The sequence below is a fragment of the Rhinoderma darwinii genome, chromosome 5, assembly GCF_050947455.1.
Source record: "Rhinoderma darwinii isolate aRhiDar2 chromosome 5, aRhiDar2.hap1, whole genome shotgun sequence".
NCBI classification, from domain to species: Eukaryota; Metazoa; Chordata; class Amphibia; order Anura; family Rhinodermatidae; genus Rhinoderma; species Rhinoderma darwinii.
Window position 1 is genome coordinate 58,594,856 of NC_134691.1, and position 16,879 is coordinate 58,611,734.

At 51.7% G+C, this 16,879-nt stretch overlaps 14 non-coding genes and 3 pseudogenes across 14 annotated transcripts; all 17 read right to left on the reverse strand.

Annotated features, from left to right (window-relative positions):
* Nucleotides 1-99: 99 nt before the first annotated feature.
* On the reverse strand, nt 100-218 carry LOC142654948 (5S ribosomal RNA). The gene has a single exon (XR_012849277.1). It is a non-coding gene; the product is annotated as a 5S ribosomal RNA (ribosomal RNA).
* Nucleotides 219-1,383: 1,165 nt separating this feature from the next.
* Nucleotides 1,384-1,502, reverse strand: LOC142654543 (5S ribosomal RNA). The gene has a single exon (XR_012849072.1). It is a non-coding gene; the product is annotated as a 5S ribosomal RNA (ribosomal RNA).
* A 569-nt stretch (nt 1,503-2,071) lies between these two features.
* Nucleotides 2,072-2,191, reverse strand: LOC142654935 (5S ribosomal RNA). The gene has a single exon (XR_012849265.1). It is a non-coding gene; the product is annotated as a 5S ribosomal RNA (ribosomal RNA).
* Nucleotides 2,192-3,072: 881 nt separating this feature from the next.
* Nucleotides 3,073-3,181, reverse strand: LOC142655094 (5S ribosomal RNA; annotated as a pseudogene).
* A 1,178-nt stretch (nt 3,182-4,359) lies between these two features.
* On the reverse strand, nt 4,360-4,478 carry LOC142654959 (5S ribosomal RNA). The gene has a single exon (XR_012849288.1). It is a non-coding gene; the product is annotated as a 5S ribosomal RNA (ribosomal RNA).
* Nucleotides 4,479-5,047: 569 nt separating this feature from the next.
* Nucleotides 5,048-5,167, reverse strand: LOC142654937 (5S ribosomal RNA). Its single transcript, XR_012849267.1, has one exon. It is a non-coding gene; the product is annotated as a 5S ribosomal RNA (ribosomal RNA).
* An 871-nt stretch (nt 5,168-6,038) lies between these two features.
* Nucleotides 6,039-6,157, reverse strand: LOC142654970 (5S ribosomal RNA). Its single transcript, XR_012849299.1, has one exon. It is a non-coding gene; the product is annotated as a 5S ribosomal RNA (ribosomal RNA).
* Nucleotides 6,158-7,348: 1,191 nt separating this feature from the next.
* On the reverse strand, nt 7,349-7,467 carry LOC142654981 (5S ribosomal RNA). Its single transcript, XR_012849310.1, has one exon. It is a non-coding gene; the product is annotated as a 5S ribosomal RNA (ribosomal RNA).
* A 569-nt stretch (nt 7,468-8,036) lies between these two features.
* LOC142654938 (5S ribosomal RNA) lies at nt 8,037-8,156 on the reverse strand. The gene has a single exon (XR_012849268.1). It is a non-coding gene; the product is annotated as a 5S ribosomal RNA (ribosomal RNA).
* An 871-nt stretch (nt 8,157-9,027) lies between these two features.
* LOC142654555 (5S ribosomal RNA) lies at nt 9,028-9,146 on the reverse strand. The gene has a single exon (XR_012849073.1). It is a non-coding gene; the product is annotated as a 5S ribosomal RNA (ribosomal RNA).
* A 1,178-nt stretch (nt 9,147-10,324) lies between these two features.
* On the reverse strand, nt 10,325-10,443 carry LOC142654994 (5S ribosomal RNA). Its single transcript, XR_012849322.1, has one exon. It is a non-coding gene; the product is annotated as a 5S ribosomal RNA (ribosomal RNA).
* Nucleotides 10,444-11,012: 569 nt separating this feature from the next.
* On the reverse strand, nt 11,013-11,132 carry LOC142654939 (5S ribosomal RNA). The gene has a single exon (XR_012849269.1). It is a non-coding gene; the product is annotated as a 5S ribosomal RNA (ribosomal RNA).
* An 871-nt stretch (nt 11,133-12,003) lies between these two features.
* LOC142655006 (5S ribosomal RNA) lies at nt 12,004-12,122 on the reverse strand. The gene has a single exon (XR_012849333.1). It is a non-coding gene; the product is annotated as a 5S ribosomal RNA (ribosomal RNA).
* A 1,165-nt stretch (nt 12,123-13,287) lies between these two features.
* On the reverse strand, nt 13,288-13,406 carry LOC142654567 (5S ribosomal RNA). Its single transcript, XR_012849075.1, has one exon. It is a non-coding gene; the product is annotated as a 5S ribosomal RNA (ribosomal RNA).
* Nucleotides 13,407-13,975: 569 nt separating this feature from the next.
* On the reverse strand, nt 13,976-14,095 carry LOC142655076 (5S ribosomal RNA; annotated as a pseudogene).
* Nucleotides 14,096-14,976: 881 nt separating this feature from the next.
* On the reverse strand, nt 14,977-15,085 carry LOC142655095 (5S ribosomal RNA; annotated as a pseudogene).
* Nucleotides 15,086-16,204: 1,119 nt separating this feature from the next.
* Nucleotides 16,205-16,323, reverse strand: LOC142655017 (5S ribosomal RNA). The gene has a single exon (XR_012849344.1). It is a non-coding gene; the product is annotated as a 5S ribosomal RNA (ribosomal RNA).
* Between the last annotated feature and the right edge of the window lie 556 nt (nt 16,324-16,879).

Here is a 16,879-nt window from a genome sequence, read left to right on the forward strand (position 1 = left end):
AAAGCTCAGGAAAAGAAGCAAGTGTGCAGTTGAAAAAGTCAATGGGAAAAAGGCATTGAGGACAGCGACCATTGCTTGTTGCAGTGAGGAAAAGCAAAAAGCCTACAGCACCTGGTATTCCCAGGCGGTCTCCCATCCAAGTACTAACCAGGCCTGACCCTGCTTAGCTTCCGAGATCAGACGAGATCGGGCGCATTCAGGGTGGTGTGGCCGTAGGCAGAGACAGGCCTCTCACTCACTGCTCTTCTACTTCACAGCACGCCTCTTTCCAGGGCTCAACACTAGCCCCTTTCCATCTTCTTCACTTTTATATCCCTTAAAGTGAAGCTAAACCTGAAAAATAAAATACATTTAAAAAAAACATTCAAAACAAAAAACAAATAGATGTATGACTACACTTGTAAAAAGGTCCCCTAGAAATGAGTCTGCTGCAGAAACAAGCAGTTTGCCTGACATCTAGCAGACCAAGAGGGAGTCCTTTCCTTCCTCTCAGCCTCCTCCATGTGCGGCTGGAGACCTGCTGCTATGAGCAGTGTGCACCAGCATGGCCTCACTGCTGAGACGTTCTTTTTGGGCCAAGGGGGCGGGGCTTAGTCTCCATTCACTCCAATGGAGTGTGTAAGCTGGCCAATGCTGAAGGACCTGAAACAGGGCAGCTCCAAGGCAACGATTGCACCTGCAATGGGTGACTTTTATATGTTTGCTGTTTTCTTTTACTTTACCTTGGGCTACTGTGGGCGGCTACATACTTGTTTGCAGCGTTTTGTCTTGCAACTGTGGAAAAACATATATATTCTGCCCTTTTGACACAAACGCAGCAAAAAGCCAGAGAAAATGCACCTCGTGAACGTACCCTTGCATTGTGCAAGTTACCCAGCTTTGCCAGGCTCCTGAAAGGCAAATCGGCCCAGTTGTGCCACAATTTGGGGGGATTGATGTGAGTAGAAATGGCTTTTAGCAGATCGCTATTACAGCTTGGCGTGGCACGTTAGCCAGCTGCTTTCCCAGGACTCTGAAGGCAAATGTGCCCAGCTATGCTGCAGTGTGGAGGATTGATCACTGGCAAACTAGGCAGGGCTCTTCACGCCCCAGCTTTCCCAGGCTCAGGACTTGCAAATGGGACTAATTATGCTGCCATATGAGAGGTGGGCATTTATCAGTGCATGACTAGGCAGGTCAGTCATTTTGCATTTTGGGAAAGCTGGGTAGCAACCTCTGGGCCCAAATGTGATGGATGAAATATTGGTTGTATAAAAAGCAAGAATTGAAAAGGGCAAGTGAGAGAAAGCAAATGAAAAGCGGTAAGTGTGCGGCTAAAAAAGTCAATGGGAAAAAGACATTGAGGACAGCGACCATTGCTTGTTGCAGCGAGGAAAAGCAAAAAGCCTACAGCACCTGGTATTCCCAGGCGGTCTCCCATCCAAGTACTAACCAGGCCTGACCCTGCTTAGCTTCCAAGATCAGACGAGATCGGGCGCATTCAGGGTGGTGTGGCCGTAGGCGGAGACAGGCCTCTCATTCACTGCTCTTCTACTTTCCAGTCTGGCTCTTGCCAGTGCTGAACACTGGGCCTATTTCTTCTATCCTTTGGCTTGATTTTTCGCTCGATTAACTGTCAGCAGCGTGGCACACCTAGGCGGCACACCTGGCCAGCCCCATGGCACCCACATGCCAAAGTCTCCTGCCTGTCGTTTTTCAAGGCCAAAGCAGGAAGTCAGCCCCTTTCCTCCTTCCTCACACTCGAGTCACCTAGTGGGCTGCATGCACTGACCAACTGAAAGGGTCAGTTGCACAAACTTCTCTGCAGAGAGAGAAATTACTTCTGTTGGCCGACCGTCGGCTCAAGCCATCCCCTGGGCATCTGCTGAAAGCCTGGTCTCTTTTAACTCTATCATTTACATGTGTCAGGCTACAGGGGCAGTGAGGCCTTTTAGCTGGGGCACGCAGCTAGATAGTAGGCCGGTGCGGTCGCCTAGTGGTATGGCCGTTGGCAGCCACTGGGCCCAGAGCCGGAGATCCTGGAAGGATGGAAATGACAAAAACAGGAAGATACAGCCGAGAAAAAAAATACAGTCTACAGCACCCGGTATTCCCAGGAGGTCTCCCATCCAAGTACTGTCCGAGCCCGACCCCGCTTTGCTTCCGAGATCGGACGAGATCGGGCGTATTCAGGGTGGTGTGGCCGGTAGACGCAGCTGACCTCTTCTCCACCACCCTCATTTGTTCAAAGCCCAGTCAGCCTGGCCCTGGCCGGCACGTGGCCAAATTGGTGCGTGCACCAAAGACTCGCCAGCAGGTAACGCTCACCTGCGGCACAGTGGCAGACGCCATTAGGAGCTCAGGGTGCGCACACATGAGCCCTCCATCCCTTTGACGAGCGTCGGTTGCCATTGCCAGCCGGGCATGGAAAAACGCAGCACGCCTAGAAACTTTCAGTCCATGGATACCGGCATAGCACCACTCCGGCCCAACAGGGGGCGGCTGTTTCCGAAGGACCAATGCGACGACCGCAAGGGCTGGCAGGGGGAATACAGCCGACAGGTGTTGTTGACTAATGAAACAGCTGCCACAGCAGTGCTGAGCAGCGGGTGTCTTTTAAAAAGCCTCAGTGCAGGCTTTTCGACAGGCTAACAATGGAATGAGGGTGTGAAAGAGAGAGCAAGCTCGGCCAGGAAGGTGGGATGGAGCCAGGTGTACGGGAAACAATTAGGGAAGGAGGTGAGCTGGTGGTGGTGAGTGATTGGAAGCGGCTTTCAGCGCGCTTCCCTTTCCTACGCTGCGTTGTCTGCAAACGTGTGCTGCTTTCGTGACGATGTCAGTCAGCCTGCAGGTTAACACTGAGTGCCCCCAGTCCTGCAAGGGGCGCTGTTACTATTGAAATTCAGCCTTGTATTAAAAGCAGTAATGCTGGTGGTGGCCACCATGCTGATAAGGAGGACAGGGATTTTGCGAGCATTCAAAAGCGCAAAAGAGAAAGCTCAGGAAAAGAAGCAAGTGTGCAGTTGAAAAAGTCAATGGGAAAAAGGCATTGAGGACAGCGACCATTGCTTGTTGCAGTGAGGAAAAGCAAAAAGCCTACAGCACCTGGTATTCCCAGGCGGTCTCCCATCCAAGTACTAACCAGGCCTGACCCTGCTTAGCTTCCGAGATCAGACGCATTCAGGGTGGTGTGGCCGTAGGCAGAGACAGGCCTCTCACTCACTGCTCTTCTACTTCACAGCACGCCTCTTTCCAGGGCTCAACACTAGCCCCTTTCCATTTTCTTCACTTTTATATCCCTTAAAGTGAAGCTAAACCTGAAAAATAAAATACATTTTAAAAAAACATTCAAAACAAAAAACAAATAGATGTATGACTACACTTGTAAAAAGGTCCCCTAGAAATGAGTCTGCTGTAGAAACAAGCAGTTTGCCTGAAATCTAGCAGACCAAGAGGGAGTCCTTTCCTTCCTCTCAGCCTCCTCCATGTGTGGCTGGAGACCTGCTGCTATGAGCAGTGTGCACCAGCATGGCCTCACTGCTGAGACGTTCTTTTTGGGCCAAGGGGGCGGGGCTTAGTCTCCATTCACTCCAATGGAGTGTGTAAGCTGGCCAATGCTGAAGGACCTGAAACAGGGCAGCTCCAAGGCAACGATTGCACCTGCAATTGGTGACTTTTATATGTTTGCTGTTTTCTTTTACTTTACCTTGGGCTACTGTGGGCGGCTACTGTGGGCGGCTACATACTTGTTTGCAGCGTTTTGTCTTGCAACTGTGGAAAAACATATATATTCTGCCCTTTTGACACAAACGCAGCAAAAAGCCAGAGAAAATGCACCTCGTGAACGTACCCTTGCATTGTGCAAGTTACCCAGCTTTGCCTGGCTCCTGAAAGGCAAATCGGCCCAGTTGTGCCACAATTTGGGGGGATTGATGTGAGTAGAAATGGCTTTTAGCAGATCGCTATTACAGCTTGGCGTGGCACGTTAGCCAGCTGCTTTCCCAGGACTCTGAAGGCAAATGTGCCCAGCTATGCTGCAGTGTGGAGGATTGATCACTGGCAAACTAGGCAGGGCTCTTCACGCCCCAGCTTTCCCAGGCTCAGGACTTGCAAATGGGACTAATTATGCTGCCATATGAGAGGTGGGCATTTATCAGTGCATGACTAGGCAGGTCAGTCATTTTGCATTTTGGGAAAGCTGGGTAGCAACCTCTGGGCCCAAATGTGATGGATGAAATATTGGTTGTATAAAAAGCAAGAATTGAAAAGGGCAAGTGAGAGAAAGCAAATGAAAAGCGGTAAGTGTGCGGCTAAAAAAGTCAATGGGAAAAAGACATTGAGGACAGCGACCATTGCTTGTTGCAGCGAGGAAAAGCAAAAAGCCTACAGCACCTGGTATTCCCAGGCGGTCTCCCATCCAAGTACTAACCAGGCCTGACCCTGCTTAGCTTCCGAGATCAGACGAGATCGGGCGCATTCAGGGTGGTGTGGCCGTAGGCGGAGACAGGCCTCTCATTCACTGCTCTTCTACTTTCCAGTCTGGCTCTTGCCAGTGCTGAACACTGGGCCTATTTCTTCTATCCTTTGGCTTGATTTTTCGCTCGATTAACTGTCAGCAGCGTGGCACACCTAGGCGGCACACCTGGCCAGCCCCATGGCACCCACATGCCAAAGTCTCCTGCCTGTCGTTTTTCAAGGCCAAAGCAGGAAGTCAGCCCCTTTCCTCCTTCCTCACACTCGAGTCACCTAGTGGGCTGCATGCGCTGACCAACTGAAAGGGTCAGTTGCACAAACTTCTCTGCAGAGAGAGAAATTACTTCTGTTGGCCGACCGTCGGCTCAAGCCATCCCCTGGGCATCTGCTGAAAGCCTGGTCTCTTTTAACTCTATCATTTACATGTGTCAGGCTACAGGGGCAGTGAGGCCTTTTAGCTGGGGCACGCAGCTAGATAGCAGGCCGGTGCGGTCGCCTAGTGGTATGGCCGTTGGCAGCCACTGGGCCCAGAGCCGGAGATCCTGGAAGGATGGAAATGACAAAAACAGGAAGATACAGCCGAGAAAAAAAATACAGTCTACAGCACCCGGTATTCCCAGGAGGTCTCCCATCCAAGTACTGTCCGAGCCCGACCCCGCTTTGCTTCCGAGATCGGACGAGATCGGGCGTATTCAGGGTGGTGTGGCCGGTAGACGCAGCTGACCTCTTCTCCACCACCCTCATTTGTTCAAAGCCCAGTCAGCCTGGCCCTGGCCGGCACGTGGCCAAATTGGTGCGTGCACCAAAGACTCGCCAGCAGGTAACGCTCACCTGCGGCACAGTGGCAGACGCCATTAGGAGCTCAGGGTGCGCACACATGAGCCCTCCATCCCTTTGACGAGCGTCGGTTGCCATTGCCAGCCGGGCATGGAAAAACGCAGCACGCCTAGAAACTTTCAGTCCATGGATACCGGCATAGCACCACTCCGGCCCAACAGGGGGCGGCTGTTTCCGAAGGACCAATGCGACGACCGCAGGGGGAATACAGCCGACAGGTGTTGTTGACTAATGAAACAGCTGCCACAGCAGTGCTGAGCAGCGGGTGTCTTTTAAAAAGCCTCAGTGCAGGCTTTTCGACAGGCTAACAATGGAATGAGGGTGTGAAAGAGAGAGCAAGCTCGGCCAGGAAGGTGGGATGGAGCCAGGTGTACGGGAAACAATTAGGGAAGGAGGTGAGCTGGTGGTGGTGAATGATTGGAAGCGGCTTTCAGCGCGCTTCCCTTTCCTACGCTGCGTTGTCTGCAAACGTGTGCTGCATTCGTGACGCTGTCAGTCAGCCTGCAGGTTAACACTGAGTGCCCCCAGTCCTGCAAGGGGCGCTGTTACTATTGAAATTCAGCCTCGTATTAAAAGCAGTAATGCTGGTGGTGGCCACCATGCTGATAAGGAGGACAGGGATTTTGCGAGCATTCAAAAGCGCAAAAGAGAAAGCTCAGGAAAAGAAGCAAGTGTGCAGTTGAAAAAGTCAATGGGAAAAAGGCATTGAGGACAGCGACCATTGCTTGTTGCAGTGAGGAAAAGCAAAAAGCCTACAGCACCTGGTATTCCCAGGCGGTCTCCCATCCAAGTACTAACCAGGCCTGACCCTGCTTAGCTTCCGAGATCAGACGAGATCGGGCGCATTCAGGGTGGTGTGGCCGTAGGCAGAGACAGGCCTCTCACTCACTGCTCTTCTACTTCACAGCACGCCTCTTTCCAGGGCTCAACACTAGCCCCTTTCCATCTTCTTCACTTTTATATCCCTTAAAGTGAAGCTAAACCTGAAAAATAAAATACATTTAAAAAAAACATTCAAAACAAAAAACAAATAGATGTATGACTACACTTGTAAAAAGGTCCCCTAGAAATGAGTCTGCTGCAGAAACAAGCAGTTTGCCTGACATCTAGCAGACCAAGAGGGAGTCCTTTCCTTCCTCTCAGCCTCCTCCATGTGCGGCTGGAGACCTGCTGCTATGAGCAGTGTGCACCAGCATGGCCTCACTGCTGAGACGTTCTTTTTGGGCCAAGGGGGCGGGGCTTAGTCTCCATTCACTCCAATGGAGTGTGTAAGCTGGCCAATGCTGAAGGACCTGAAACAGGGCAGCTCCAAGGCAACGATTGCACCTGCAATGGGTGACTTTTATATGTTTGCTGTTTTCTTTTACTTTACCTTGGGCTACTGTGGGCGGCTACTGTGGGCGGCTACTGTGGGCGGCTACATACTTGTTTGCAGCGTTTTGTCTTGCAACTGTGGAAAAACATATATATTCTGCCCTTTTGACACAAACGCAGCAAAAAGCCAGAGAAAATGCACCTCGTGAACGTACCCTTGCATTGTGCAAGTTACCCAGCTTTGCCAGGCTCCTGAAAGGCAAATCGGCCCAGTTGTGCCACAATTTGGGGGGATTGATGTGAGTAGAAATGGCTTTTAGCAGATCGCTATTACAGCTTGGCGTGGCACGTTAGCCAGCTGCTTTCCCAGGACTCTGAAGGCAAATGTGCCCAGCTATGCTGCAGTGTGGAGGATTGATCACTGGCAAACTAGGCAGGGCTCTTCACGCCCCAGCTTTCCCAGGCTCAGGACTTGCAAATGGGACTAATTATGCTGCCATATGAGAGGTGGGCATTTATCAGTGCATGACTAGGCAGGTCAGTCATTTTGCATTTTGGGAAAGCTGGGTAGCAACCTCTGGGCCCAAATGTGATGGATGAAATATTGGTTGTATAAAAAGCAAGAATTGAAAAGGGCAAGTGAGAGAAAGCAAATGAAAAGCGGTAAGTGTGCGGCTAAAAAAGTCAATGGGAAAAAGACATTGAGGACAGCGACCATTGCTTGTTGCAGCGAGGAAAAGCAAAAAGCCTACAGCACCTGGTATTCCCAGGCGGTCTCCCATCCAAGTACTAACCAGGCCTGACCCTGCTTAGCTTCCGAGATCAGACGAGATCGGGCGCATTCAGGGTGGTGTGGCCGTAGGCGGAGACAGGCCTCTCATTCACTGCTCTTCTACTTTCCAGTCTGGCTCTTGCCAGTGCTGAACACTGGGCCTATTTCTTCTATCCTTTGGCTTGATTTTTCGCTCGATTAACTGTCAGCAGCGTGGCACACCTAGGCGGCACACCTGGCCAGCCCCATGGCACCCACATGCCAAAGTCTCCTGCCTGTCGTTTTTCAAGGCCAAAGCAGGAAGTCAGCCCCTTTCCTCCTTCCTCACACTCGAGTCACCTAGTGGGCTGCATGCGCTGACCAACTGAAAGGGTCAGTTGCACAAACTTCTCTGCAGAGAGAGAAATTACTTCTGTTGGCCGACCGTCGGCTCAAGCCATCCCCTGGGCATCTGCTGAAAGCCTGGTCTCTTTTAACTCTATCATTTACATGTGTCAGGCTACAGGGGCAGTGAGGCCTTTTAGCTGGGGCACGCAGCTAGATAGCAGGCCGGTGCGGTCGCCTAGTGGTATGGCCGTTGGCAGCCACTGGGCCCAGAGCCGGAGATCCTGGAAGGATGGAAATGACAAAAACAGGAAGATACAGCCGAGAAAAAAAATACAGTCTACAGCACCCGGTATTCCCAGGAGGTCTCCCATCCAAGTACTGTCCGAGCCCGACCCCGCTTTGCTTCCGAGATCGGACGAGATCGGGCGTATTCAGGGTGGTGTGGCCGGTAGACGCAGCTGACCTCTTCTCCACCACCCTCATTTGTTCAAAGCCCAGTCAGCCTGGCCCTGGCCGGCACGTGGCCAAATTGGTGCGTGCACCAAAGACTCGCCAGCAGGTAACGCTCACCTGCGGCACAGTGGCAGACGCCATTAGGAGCTCAGGGTGCGCACACATGAGCCCTCCATCCCTTTGACGAGCGTCGGTTGCCATTGCCAGCCGGGCATGGAAAAACGCAGCACGCCTAGAAACTTTCAGTCCATGGATACCGGCATAGCACCACTCCGGCCCAACAGGGGGCGGCTGTTTCCGAAGGACCAATGCGACGACCGCAGGGGGAATACAGCCGACAGGTGTTGTTGACTAATGAAACAGCTGCCACAGCAGTGCTGAGCAGCGGGTGTCTTTTAAAAAGCCTCAGTGCAGGCTTTTCGACAGGCTAACAATGGAATGAGGGTGTGAAAGAGAGAGCAAGCTCGGCCAGGAAGGTGGGATGGAGCCAGGTGTACGGGAAACAATTAGGGAAGGAGGTGAGCTGGTGGTGGTGAATGATTGGAAGCGGCTTTCAGCGCGCTTCCCTTTCCTACGCTGCGTTGTCTGCAAACGTGTGCTGCATTCGTGACGCTGTCAGTCAGCCTGCAGGTTAACACTGAGTGCCCCCAGTCCTGCAAGGGGCGCTGTTACTATTGAAATTCAGCCTCGTATTAAAAGCAGTAATGCTGGTGGTGGCCACCATGCTGATAAGGAGGACAGGGATTTTGCGAGCATTCAAAAGCGCAAAAGAGAAAGCTCAGGAAAAGAAGCAAGTGTGCAGTTGAAAAAGTCAATGGGAAAAAGGCATTGAGGACAGCGACCATTGCTTGTTGCAGTGAGGAAAAGCAAAAAGCCTACAGCACCTGGTATTCCCAGGCGGTCTCCCATCCAAGTACTAACCAGGCCTGACCCTGCTTAGCTTCCAAGATCAGACGAGATCGGGCGCATTCAGGGTGGTGTGGCCGTAGGCAGAGACAGGCCTCTCACTCACTGCTCTTCTACTTCACAGCACGCCTCTTTCCAGGGCTCAACACTAGCCCCTTTCCATTTTCTTCACTTTTATATCCCTTAAAGTGAAGCTAAACCTGAAAAATAAAATACATTTTAAAAAAACATTCAAAACAAAAAACAAATAGATGTATGACTACACTTGTAAAAAGGTCCCCTAGAAATGAGTCTGCTGTAGAAACAAGCAGTTTGCCTGAAATCTAGCAGACCAAGAGGGAGTCCTTTCCTTCCTCTCAGCCTCCTCCATGTGCGGCTGGAGACCTGCTGCTATGAGCAGTGTGCACCAGCATGGCCTCACTGCTGAGACGTTCTTTTTGGGCCAAGGGGGCGGGGCTTAGTCTCCATTCACTCCAATGGAGTGTGTAAGCTGGCCAATGCTGAAGGACCTGAAACAGGGCAGCTCCAAGGCAACGATTGCACCTGCAATTGGTGACTTTTATATGTTTGCTGTTTTCTTTTACTTTACCTTGGGCTACTGTGGGCGGCTACTGTGGGCGGCTACATACTTGTTTGCAGCGTTTTGTCTTGCAACTGTGGAAAAACATATATATTCTGCCCTTTTGACACAAACGCAGCAAAAAGCCAGAGAAAATGCACCTCGTGAACGTACCCTTGCATTGTGCAAGTTACCCAGCTTTGCCAGGCTCCTGAAAGGCAAATCGGCCCAGTTGTGCCACAATTTGGGGGGATTGATGTGAGTAGAAATGGCTTTTAGCAGATCGCTATTACAGCTTGGCGTGGCACGTTAGCCAGCTGCTTTCCCAGGACTCTGAAGGCAAATGTGCCCAGCTATGCTGCAGTGTGGAGGATTGATCACTGGCAAACTAGGCAGGGCTCTTCACGCCCCAGCTTTCCCAGGCTCAGGACTTGCAAATGGGACTAATTATGCTGCCATATGAGAGGTGGGCATTTATCAGTGCATGACTAGGCAGGTCAGTCATTTTGCATTTTGGGAAAGCTGGGTAGCAACCTCTGGGCCCAAATGTGATGGATGAAATATTGGTTGTATAAAAAGCAAGAATTGAAAAGGGCAAGTGAGAGAAAGCAAATGAAAAGCGGTAAGTGTGCGGCTAAAAAAGTCAATGGGAAAAAGACATTGAGGACAGCGACCATTGCTTGTTGCAGCGAGGAAAAGCAAAAAGCCTACAGCACCTGGTATTCCCAGGCGGTCTCCCATCCAAGTACTAACCAGGCCTGACCCTGCTTAGCTTCCGAGATCAGACGAGATCGGGCGCATTCAGGGTGGTGTGGCCGTAGGCGGAGACAGGCCTCTCATTCACTGCTCTTCTACTTTCCAGTCTGGCTCTTGCCAGTGCTGAACACTGGGCCTATTTCTTCTATCCTTTGGCTTGATTTTTCGCTCGATTAACTGTCAGCAGCGTGGCACACCTAGGCGGCACACCTGGCCAGCCCCATGGCACCCACATGCCAAAGTCTCCTGCCTGTCGTTTTTCAAGGCCAAAGCAGGAAGTCAGCCCCTTTCCTCCTTCCTCACACTCGAGTCACCTAGTGGGCTGCATGCGCTGACCAACTGAAAGGGTCAGTTGCACAAACTTCTCTGCAGAGAGAGAAATTACTTCTGTTGGCCGACCGTCGGCTCAAGCCATCCCCTGGGCATCTGCTGAAAGCCTGGTCTCTTTTAACTCTATCATTTACATGTGTCAGGCTACAGGGGCAGTGAGGCCTTTTAGCTGGGGCACGCAGCTAGATAGCAGGCCGGTGCGGTCGCCTAGTGGTATGGCCGTTGGCAGCCACTGGGCCCAGAGCCGGAGATCCTGGAAGGATGGAAATGACAAAAACAGGAAGATACAGCCGAGAAAAAAAATACAGTCTACAGCACCCGGTATTCCCAGGAGGTCTCCCATCCAAGTACTGTCCGAGCCCGACCCCGCTTTGCTTCCGAGATCGGACGAGATCGGGCGTATTCAGGGTGGTGTGGCCGGTAGACGCAGCTGACCTCTTCTCCACCACCCTCATTTGTTCAAAGCCCAGTCAGCCTGGCCCTGGCCGGCACGTGGCCAAATTGGTGCGTGCACCAAAGACTCGCCAGCAGGTAACGCTCACCTGCGGCACAGTGGCAGACGCCATTAGGAGCTCAGGGTGCGCACACATGAGCCCTCCATCCCTTTGACGAGCGTCGGTTGCCATTGCCAGCCGGGCATGGAAAAACGCAGCACGCCTAGAAACTTTCAGTCCATGGATACCGGCATAGCACCACTCCGGCCCAACAGGGGGCGGCTGTTTCCGAAGGACCAATGCGACGACCGCAGGGGGAATACAGCCGACAGGTGTTGTTGACTAATGAAACAGCTGCCACAGCAGTGCTGAGCAGCGGGTGTCTTTTAAAAAGCCTCAGTGCAGGCTTTTCGACAGGCTAACAATGGAATGAGGGTGTGAAAGAGAGAGCAAGCTCGGCCAGGAAGGTGGGATGGAGCCAGGTGTACGGGAAACAATTAGGGAAGGAGGTGAGCTGGTGGTGGTGAATGATTGGAAGCGGCTTTCAGCGCGCTTCCCTTTCCTACGCTGCGTTGTCTGCAAACGTGTGCTGCATTCGTGACGCTGTCAGTCAGCCTGCAGGTTAACACTGAGTGCCCCCAGTCCTGCAAGGGGCGCTGTTACTATTGAAATTCAGCCTCGTATTAAAAGCAGTAATGCTGGTGGTGGCCACCATGCTGATAAGGAGGACAGGGATTTTGCGAGCATTCAAAAGCGCAAAAGAGAAAGCTCAGGAAAAGAAGCAAGTGTGCAGTTGAAAAAGTCAATGGGAAAAAGGCATTGAGGACAGCGACCATTGCTTGTTGCAGTGAGGAAAAGCAAAAAGCCTACAGCACCTGGTATTCCCAGGCGGTCTCCCATCCAAGTACTAACCAGGCCTGACCCTGCTTAGCTTCCGAGATCAGACGAGATCGGGCGCATTCAGGGTGGTGTGGCCGTAGGCAGAGACAGGCCTCTCACTCACTGCTCTTCTACTTCACAGCACGCCTCTTTCCAGGGCTCAACACTAGCCCCTTTCCATCTTCTTCACTTTTATATCCCTTAAAGTGAAGCTAAACCTGAAAAATAAAATACATTTAAAAAAAACATTCAAAACAAAAAACAAATAGATGTATGACTACACTTGTAAAAAGGTCCCCTAGAAATGAGTCTGCTGCAGAAACAAGCAGTTTGCCTGACATCTAGCAGACCAAGAGGGAGTCCTTTCCTTCCTCTCAGCCTCCTCCATGTGCGGCTGGAGACCTGCTGCTATGAGCAGTGTGCACCAGCATGGCCTCACTGCTGAGACGTTCTTTTTGGGCCAAGGGGGCGGGGCTTAGTCTCCATTCACTCCAATGGAGTGTGTAAGCTGGCCAATGCTGAAGGACCTGAAACAGGGCAGCTCCAAGGCAACGATTGCACCTGCAATGGGTGACTTTTATATGTTTGCTGTTTTCTTTTACTTTACCTTGGGCTACTGTGGGCGGCTACATACTTGTTTGCAGCGTTTTGTCTTGCAACTGTGGAAAAACATATATATTCTGCCCTTTTGACACAAACGCAGCAAAAAGCCAGAGAAAATGCACCTCGTGAACGTACCCTTGCATTGTGCAAGTTACCCAGCTTTGCCAGGCTCCTGAAAGGCAAATCGGCCCAGTTGTGCCACAATTTGGGGGGATTGATGTGAGTAGAAATGGCTTTTAGCAGATCGCTATTACAGCTTGGCGTGGCACGTTAGCCAGCTGCTTTCCCAGGACTCTGAAGGCAAATGTGCCCAGCTATGCTGCAGTGTGGAGGATTGATCACTGGCAAACTAGGCAGGGCTCTTCACGCCCCAGCTTTCCCAGGCTCAGGACTTGCAAATGGGACTAATTATGCTGCCATATGAGAGGTGGGCATTTATCAGTGCATGACTAGGCAGGTCAGTCATTTTGCATTTTGGGAAAGCTGGGTAGCAACCTCTGGGCCCAAATGTGATGGATGAAATATTGGTTGTATAAAAAGCAAGAATTGAAAAGGGCAAGTGAGAGAAAGCAAATGAAAAGCGGTAAGTGTGCGGCTAAAAAAGTCAATGGGAAAAAGACATTGAGGACAGCGACCATTGCTTGTTGCAGCGAGGAAAAGCAAAAAGCCTACAGCACCTGGTATTCCCAGGCGGTCTCCCATCCAAGTACTAACCAGGCCTGACCCTGCTTAGCTTCCAAGATCAGACGAGATCGGGCGCATTCAGGGTGGTGTGGCCGTAGGCGGAGACAGGCCTCTCATTCACTGCTCTTCTACTTTCCAGTCTGGCTCTTGCCAGTGCTGAACACTGGGCCTATTTCTTCTATCCTTTGGCTTGATTTTTCGCTCGATTAACTGTCAGCAGCGTGGCACACCTAGGCGGCACACCTGGCCAGCCCCATGGCACCCACATGCCAAAGTCTCCTGCCTGTCGTTTTTCAAGGCCAAAGCAGGAAGTCAGCCCCTTTCCTCCTTCCTCACACTCGAGTCACCTAGTGGGCTGCATGCACTGACCAACTGAAAGGGTCAGTTGCACAAACTTCTCTGCAGAGAGAGAAATTACTTCTGTTGGCCGACCGTCGGCTCAAGCCATCCCCTGGGCATCTGCTGAAAGCCTGGTCTCTTTTAACTCTATCATTTACATGTGTCAGGCTACAGGGGCAGTGAGGCCTTTTAGCTGGGGCACGCAGCTAGATAGTAGGCCGGTGCGGTCGCCTAGTGGTATGGCCGTTGGCAGCCACTGGGCCCAGAGCCGGAGATCCTGGAAGGATGGAAATGACAAAAACAGGAAGATACAGCCGAGAAAAAAAATACAGTCTACAGCACCCGGTATTCCCAGGAGGTCTCCCATCCAAGTACTGTCCGAGCCCGACCCCGCTTTGCTTCCGAGATCGGACAAGATCGGGCGTATTCAGGGTGGTGTGGCCGGTAGACGCAGCTGACCTCTTCTCCACCACCCTCATTTGTTCAAAGCCCAGTCAGCCTGGCCCTGGCCGGCACGTGGCCAAATTGGTGCGTGCACCAAAGACTCGCCAGCAGGTAACGCTCACCTGCGGCACAGTGGCAGACGCCATTAGGAGCTCAGGGTGCGCACACATGAGCCCTCCATCCCTTTGACGAGCGTCGGTTGCCATTGCCAGCCGGGCATGGAAAAACGCAGCACGCCTAGAAACTTTCAGTCCATGGATACCGGCATAGCACCACTCCGGCCCAACAGGGGGCGGCTGTTTCCGAAGGACCAATGCGACGACCGCAAGGGCTGGCAGGGGGAATACAGCCGACAGGTGTTGTTGACTAATGAAACAGCTGCCACAGCAGTGCTGAGCAGCGGGTGTCTTTTAAAAAGCCTCAGTGCAGGCTTTTCGACAGGCTAACAATGGAATGAGGGTGTGAAAGAGAGAGCAAGCTCGGCCAGGAAGGTGGGATGGAGCCAGGTGTACGGGAAACAATTAGGGAAGGAGGTGAGCTGGTGGTGGTGAGTGATTGGAAGCGGCTTTCAGCGCGCTTCCCTTTCCTACGCTGCGTTGTCTGCAAACGTGTGCTGCTTTCGTGACGATGTCAGTCAGCCTGCAGGTTAACACTGAGTGCCCCCAGTCCTGCAAGGGGCGCTGTTACTATTGAAATTCAGCCTTGTATTAAAAGCAGTAATGCTGGTGGTGGCCACCATGCTGATAAGGAGGACAGGGATTTTGCGAGCATTCAAAAGCGCAAAAGAGAAAGCTCAGGAAAAGAAGCAAGTGTGCAGTTGAAAAAGTCAATGGGAAAAAGGCATTGAGGACAGCGACCATTGCTTGTTGCAGTGAGGAAAAGCAAAAAGCCTACAGCACCTGGTATTCCCAGGCGGTCTCCCATCCAAGTACTAACCAGGCCTGACCCTGCTTAGCTTCCGAGATCAGACGCATTCAGGGTGGTGTGGCCGTAGGCAGAGACAGGCCTCTCACTCACTGCTCTTCTACTTCACAGCACGCCTTTTTCCAGGGCTCAACACTAGCCCCTTTCCATTTTCTTCACTTTTATATCCCTTAAAGTGAAGCTAAACCTGAAAAATAAAATACATTTTAAAAAAACATTCAAAACAAAAAACAAATAGATGTATGACTACACTTGTAAAAAGGTCCCCTAGAAATGAGTCTGCTGCAGCCTCCTCCATGTGCGGCTGGAGACCTGCTGCTATGAGCAGTGTGCACCAGCATGGCCTCACTGCTGAGACGTTCTTTTTGGGCCAAGGGGGCGGGGCTTAGTCTCCATTCACTCCAATGGAGTGTGTAAGCTGGCCAATGCTGAAGGACCTGAAACAGGGCAGCTCCAAGGCAACGATTGCACCTGCAATTGGTGACTTTTATATGTTTGCTGTTTTCTTTTACTTTACCTTGGGCTACTGTGGGCGGCTACTGTGGGCGGCTACATACTTGTTTGCAGCGTTTTGTCTTGCAACTGTGGAAAAACATATATATTCTGCCCTTTTGACACAAACGCAGCAAAAAGCCAGAGAAAATGCACCTCGTGAACGTACCCTTGCATTGTGCAAGTTACCCAGCTTTGCCAGGCTCCTGAAAGGCAAATCGGCCCAGTTGTGCCACAATTTGGGGGGATTGATGTGAGTAGAAATGGCTTTTAGCAGATCGCTATTACAGCTTGGCGTGGCACGTTAGCCAGCTGCTTTCCCAGGACTCTGAAGGCAAATGTGCCCAGCTATGCTGCAGTGTGGAGGATTGATCACTGGCAAACTAGGCAGGGCTCTTCACGCCCCAGCTTTCCCAGGCTCAGGACTTGCAAATGGGACTAATTATGCTGCCATATGAGAGGTGGGCATTTATCAGTGCATGACTAGGCAGGTCAGTCATTTTGCATTTTGGGAAAGCTGGGTAGCAACCTCTGGGCCCAAATGTGATGGATGAAATATTGGTTGTATAAAAAGCAAGAATTGAAAAGGGCAAGTGAGAGAAAGCAAATGAAAAGCGGTAAGTGTGCGGCTAAAAAAGTCAATGGGAAAAAGACATTGAGGACAGCGACCATTGCTTGTTGCAGCGAGGAAAAGCAAAAAGCCTACAGCACCTGGTATTCCCAGGCGGTCTCCCATCCAAGTACTAACCAGGCCTGACCCTGCTTAGCTTCCGAGATCAGACGAGATCGGGCGCATTCAGGGTGGTGTGGCCGTAGGCGGAGACAGGCCTCTCATTCACTGCTCTTCTACTTTCCAGTCTGGCTCTTGCCAGTGCTGAACACTGGGCCTATTTCTTCTATCCTTTGGCTTGATTTTTCGCTCGATTAACTGTCAGCAGCGTGGCACACCTAGGCGGCACACCTGGCCAGCCCCATGGCACCCACATGCCAAAGTCTCCTGCCTGTCGTTTTTCAAGGCCAAAGCAGGAAGTCAGCCCCTTTCCTCCTTCCTCACACTCGAGTCACCTAGTGGGCTGCATGCGCTGACCAACTGAAAGGGTCAGTTGCACAAACTTCTCTGCAGAGAGAGAAATTACTTCTGTTGGCCGACCGTCGGCTCAAGCCATCCCCTGGGCATCTGCTGAAAGCCTGGTCTCTTTTAACTCTATCATTTACATGTGTCAGGCTACAGGGGCAGTGAGGCCTTTTAGCTGGGGCACGCAGCTAGATAGCAGGCCGGTGCGGTCGCCTAGTGGTATGGCCGTTGGCAGCCACTGGGCCCAGAGCCGGAGATCCTGGAAGGATGGAAATGACAAAAACAGGAAGATACAGCCG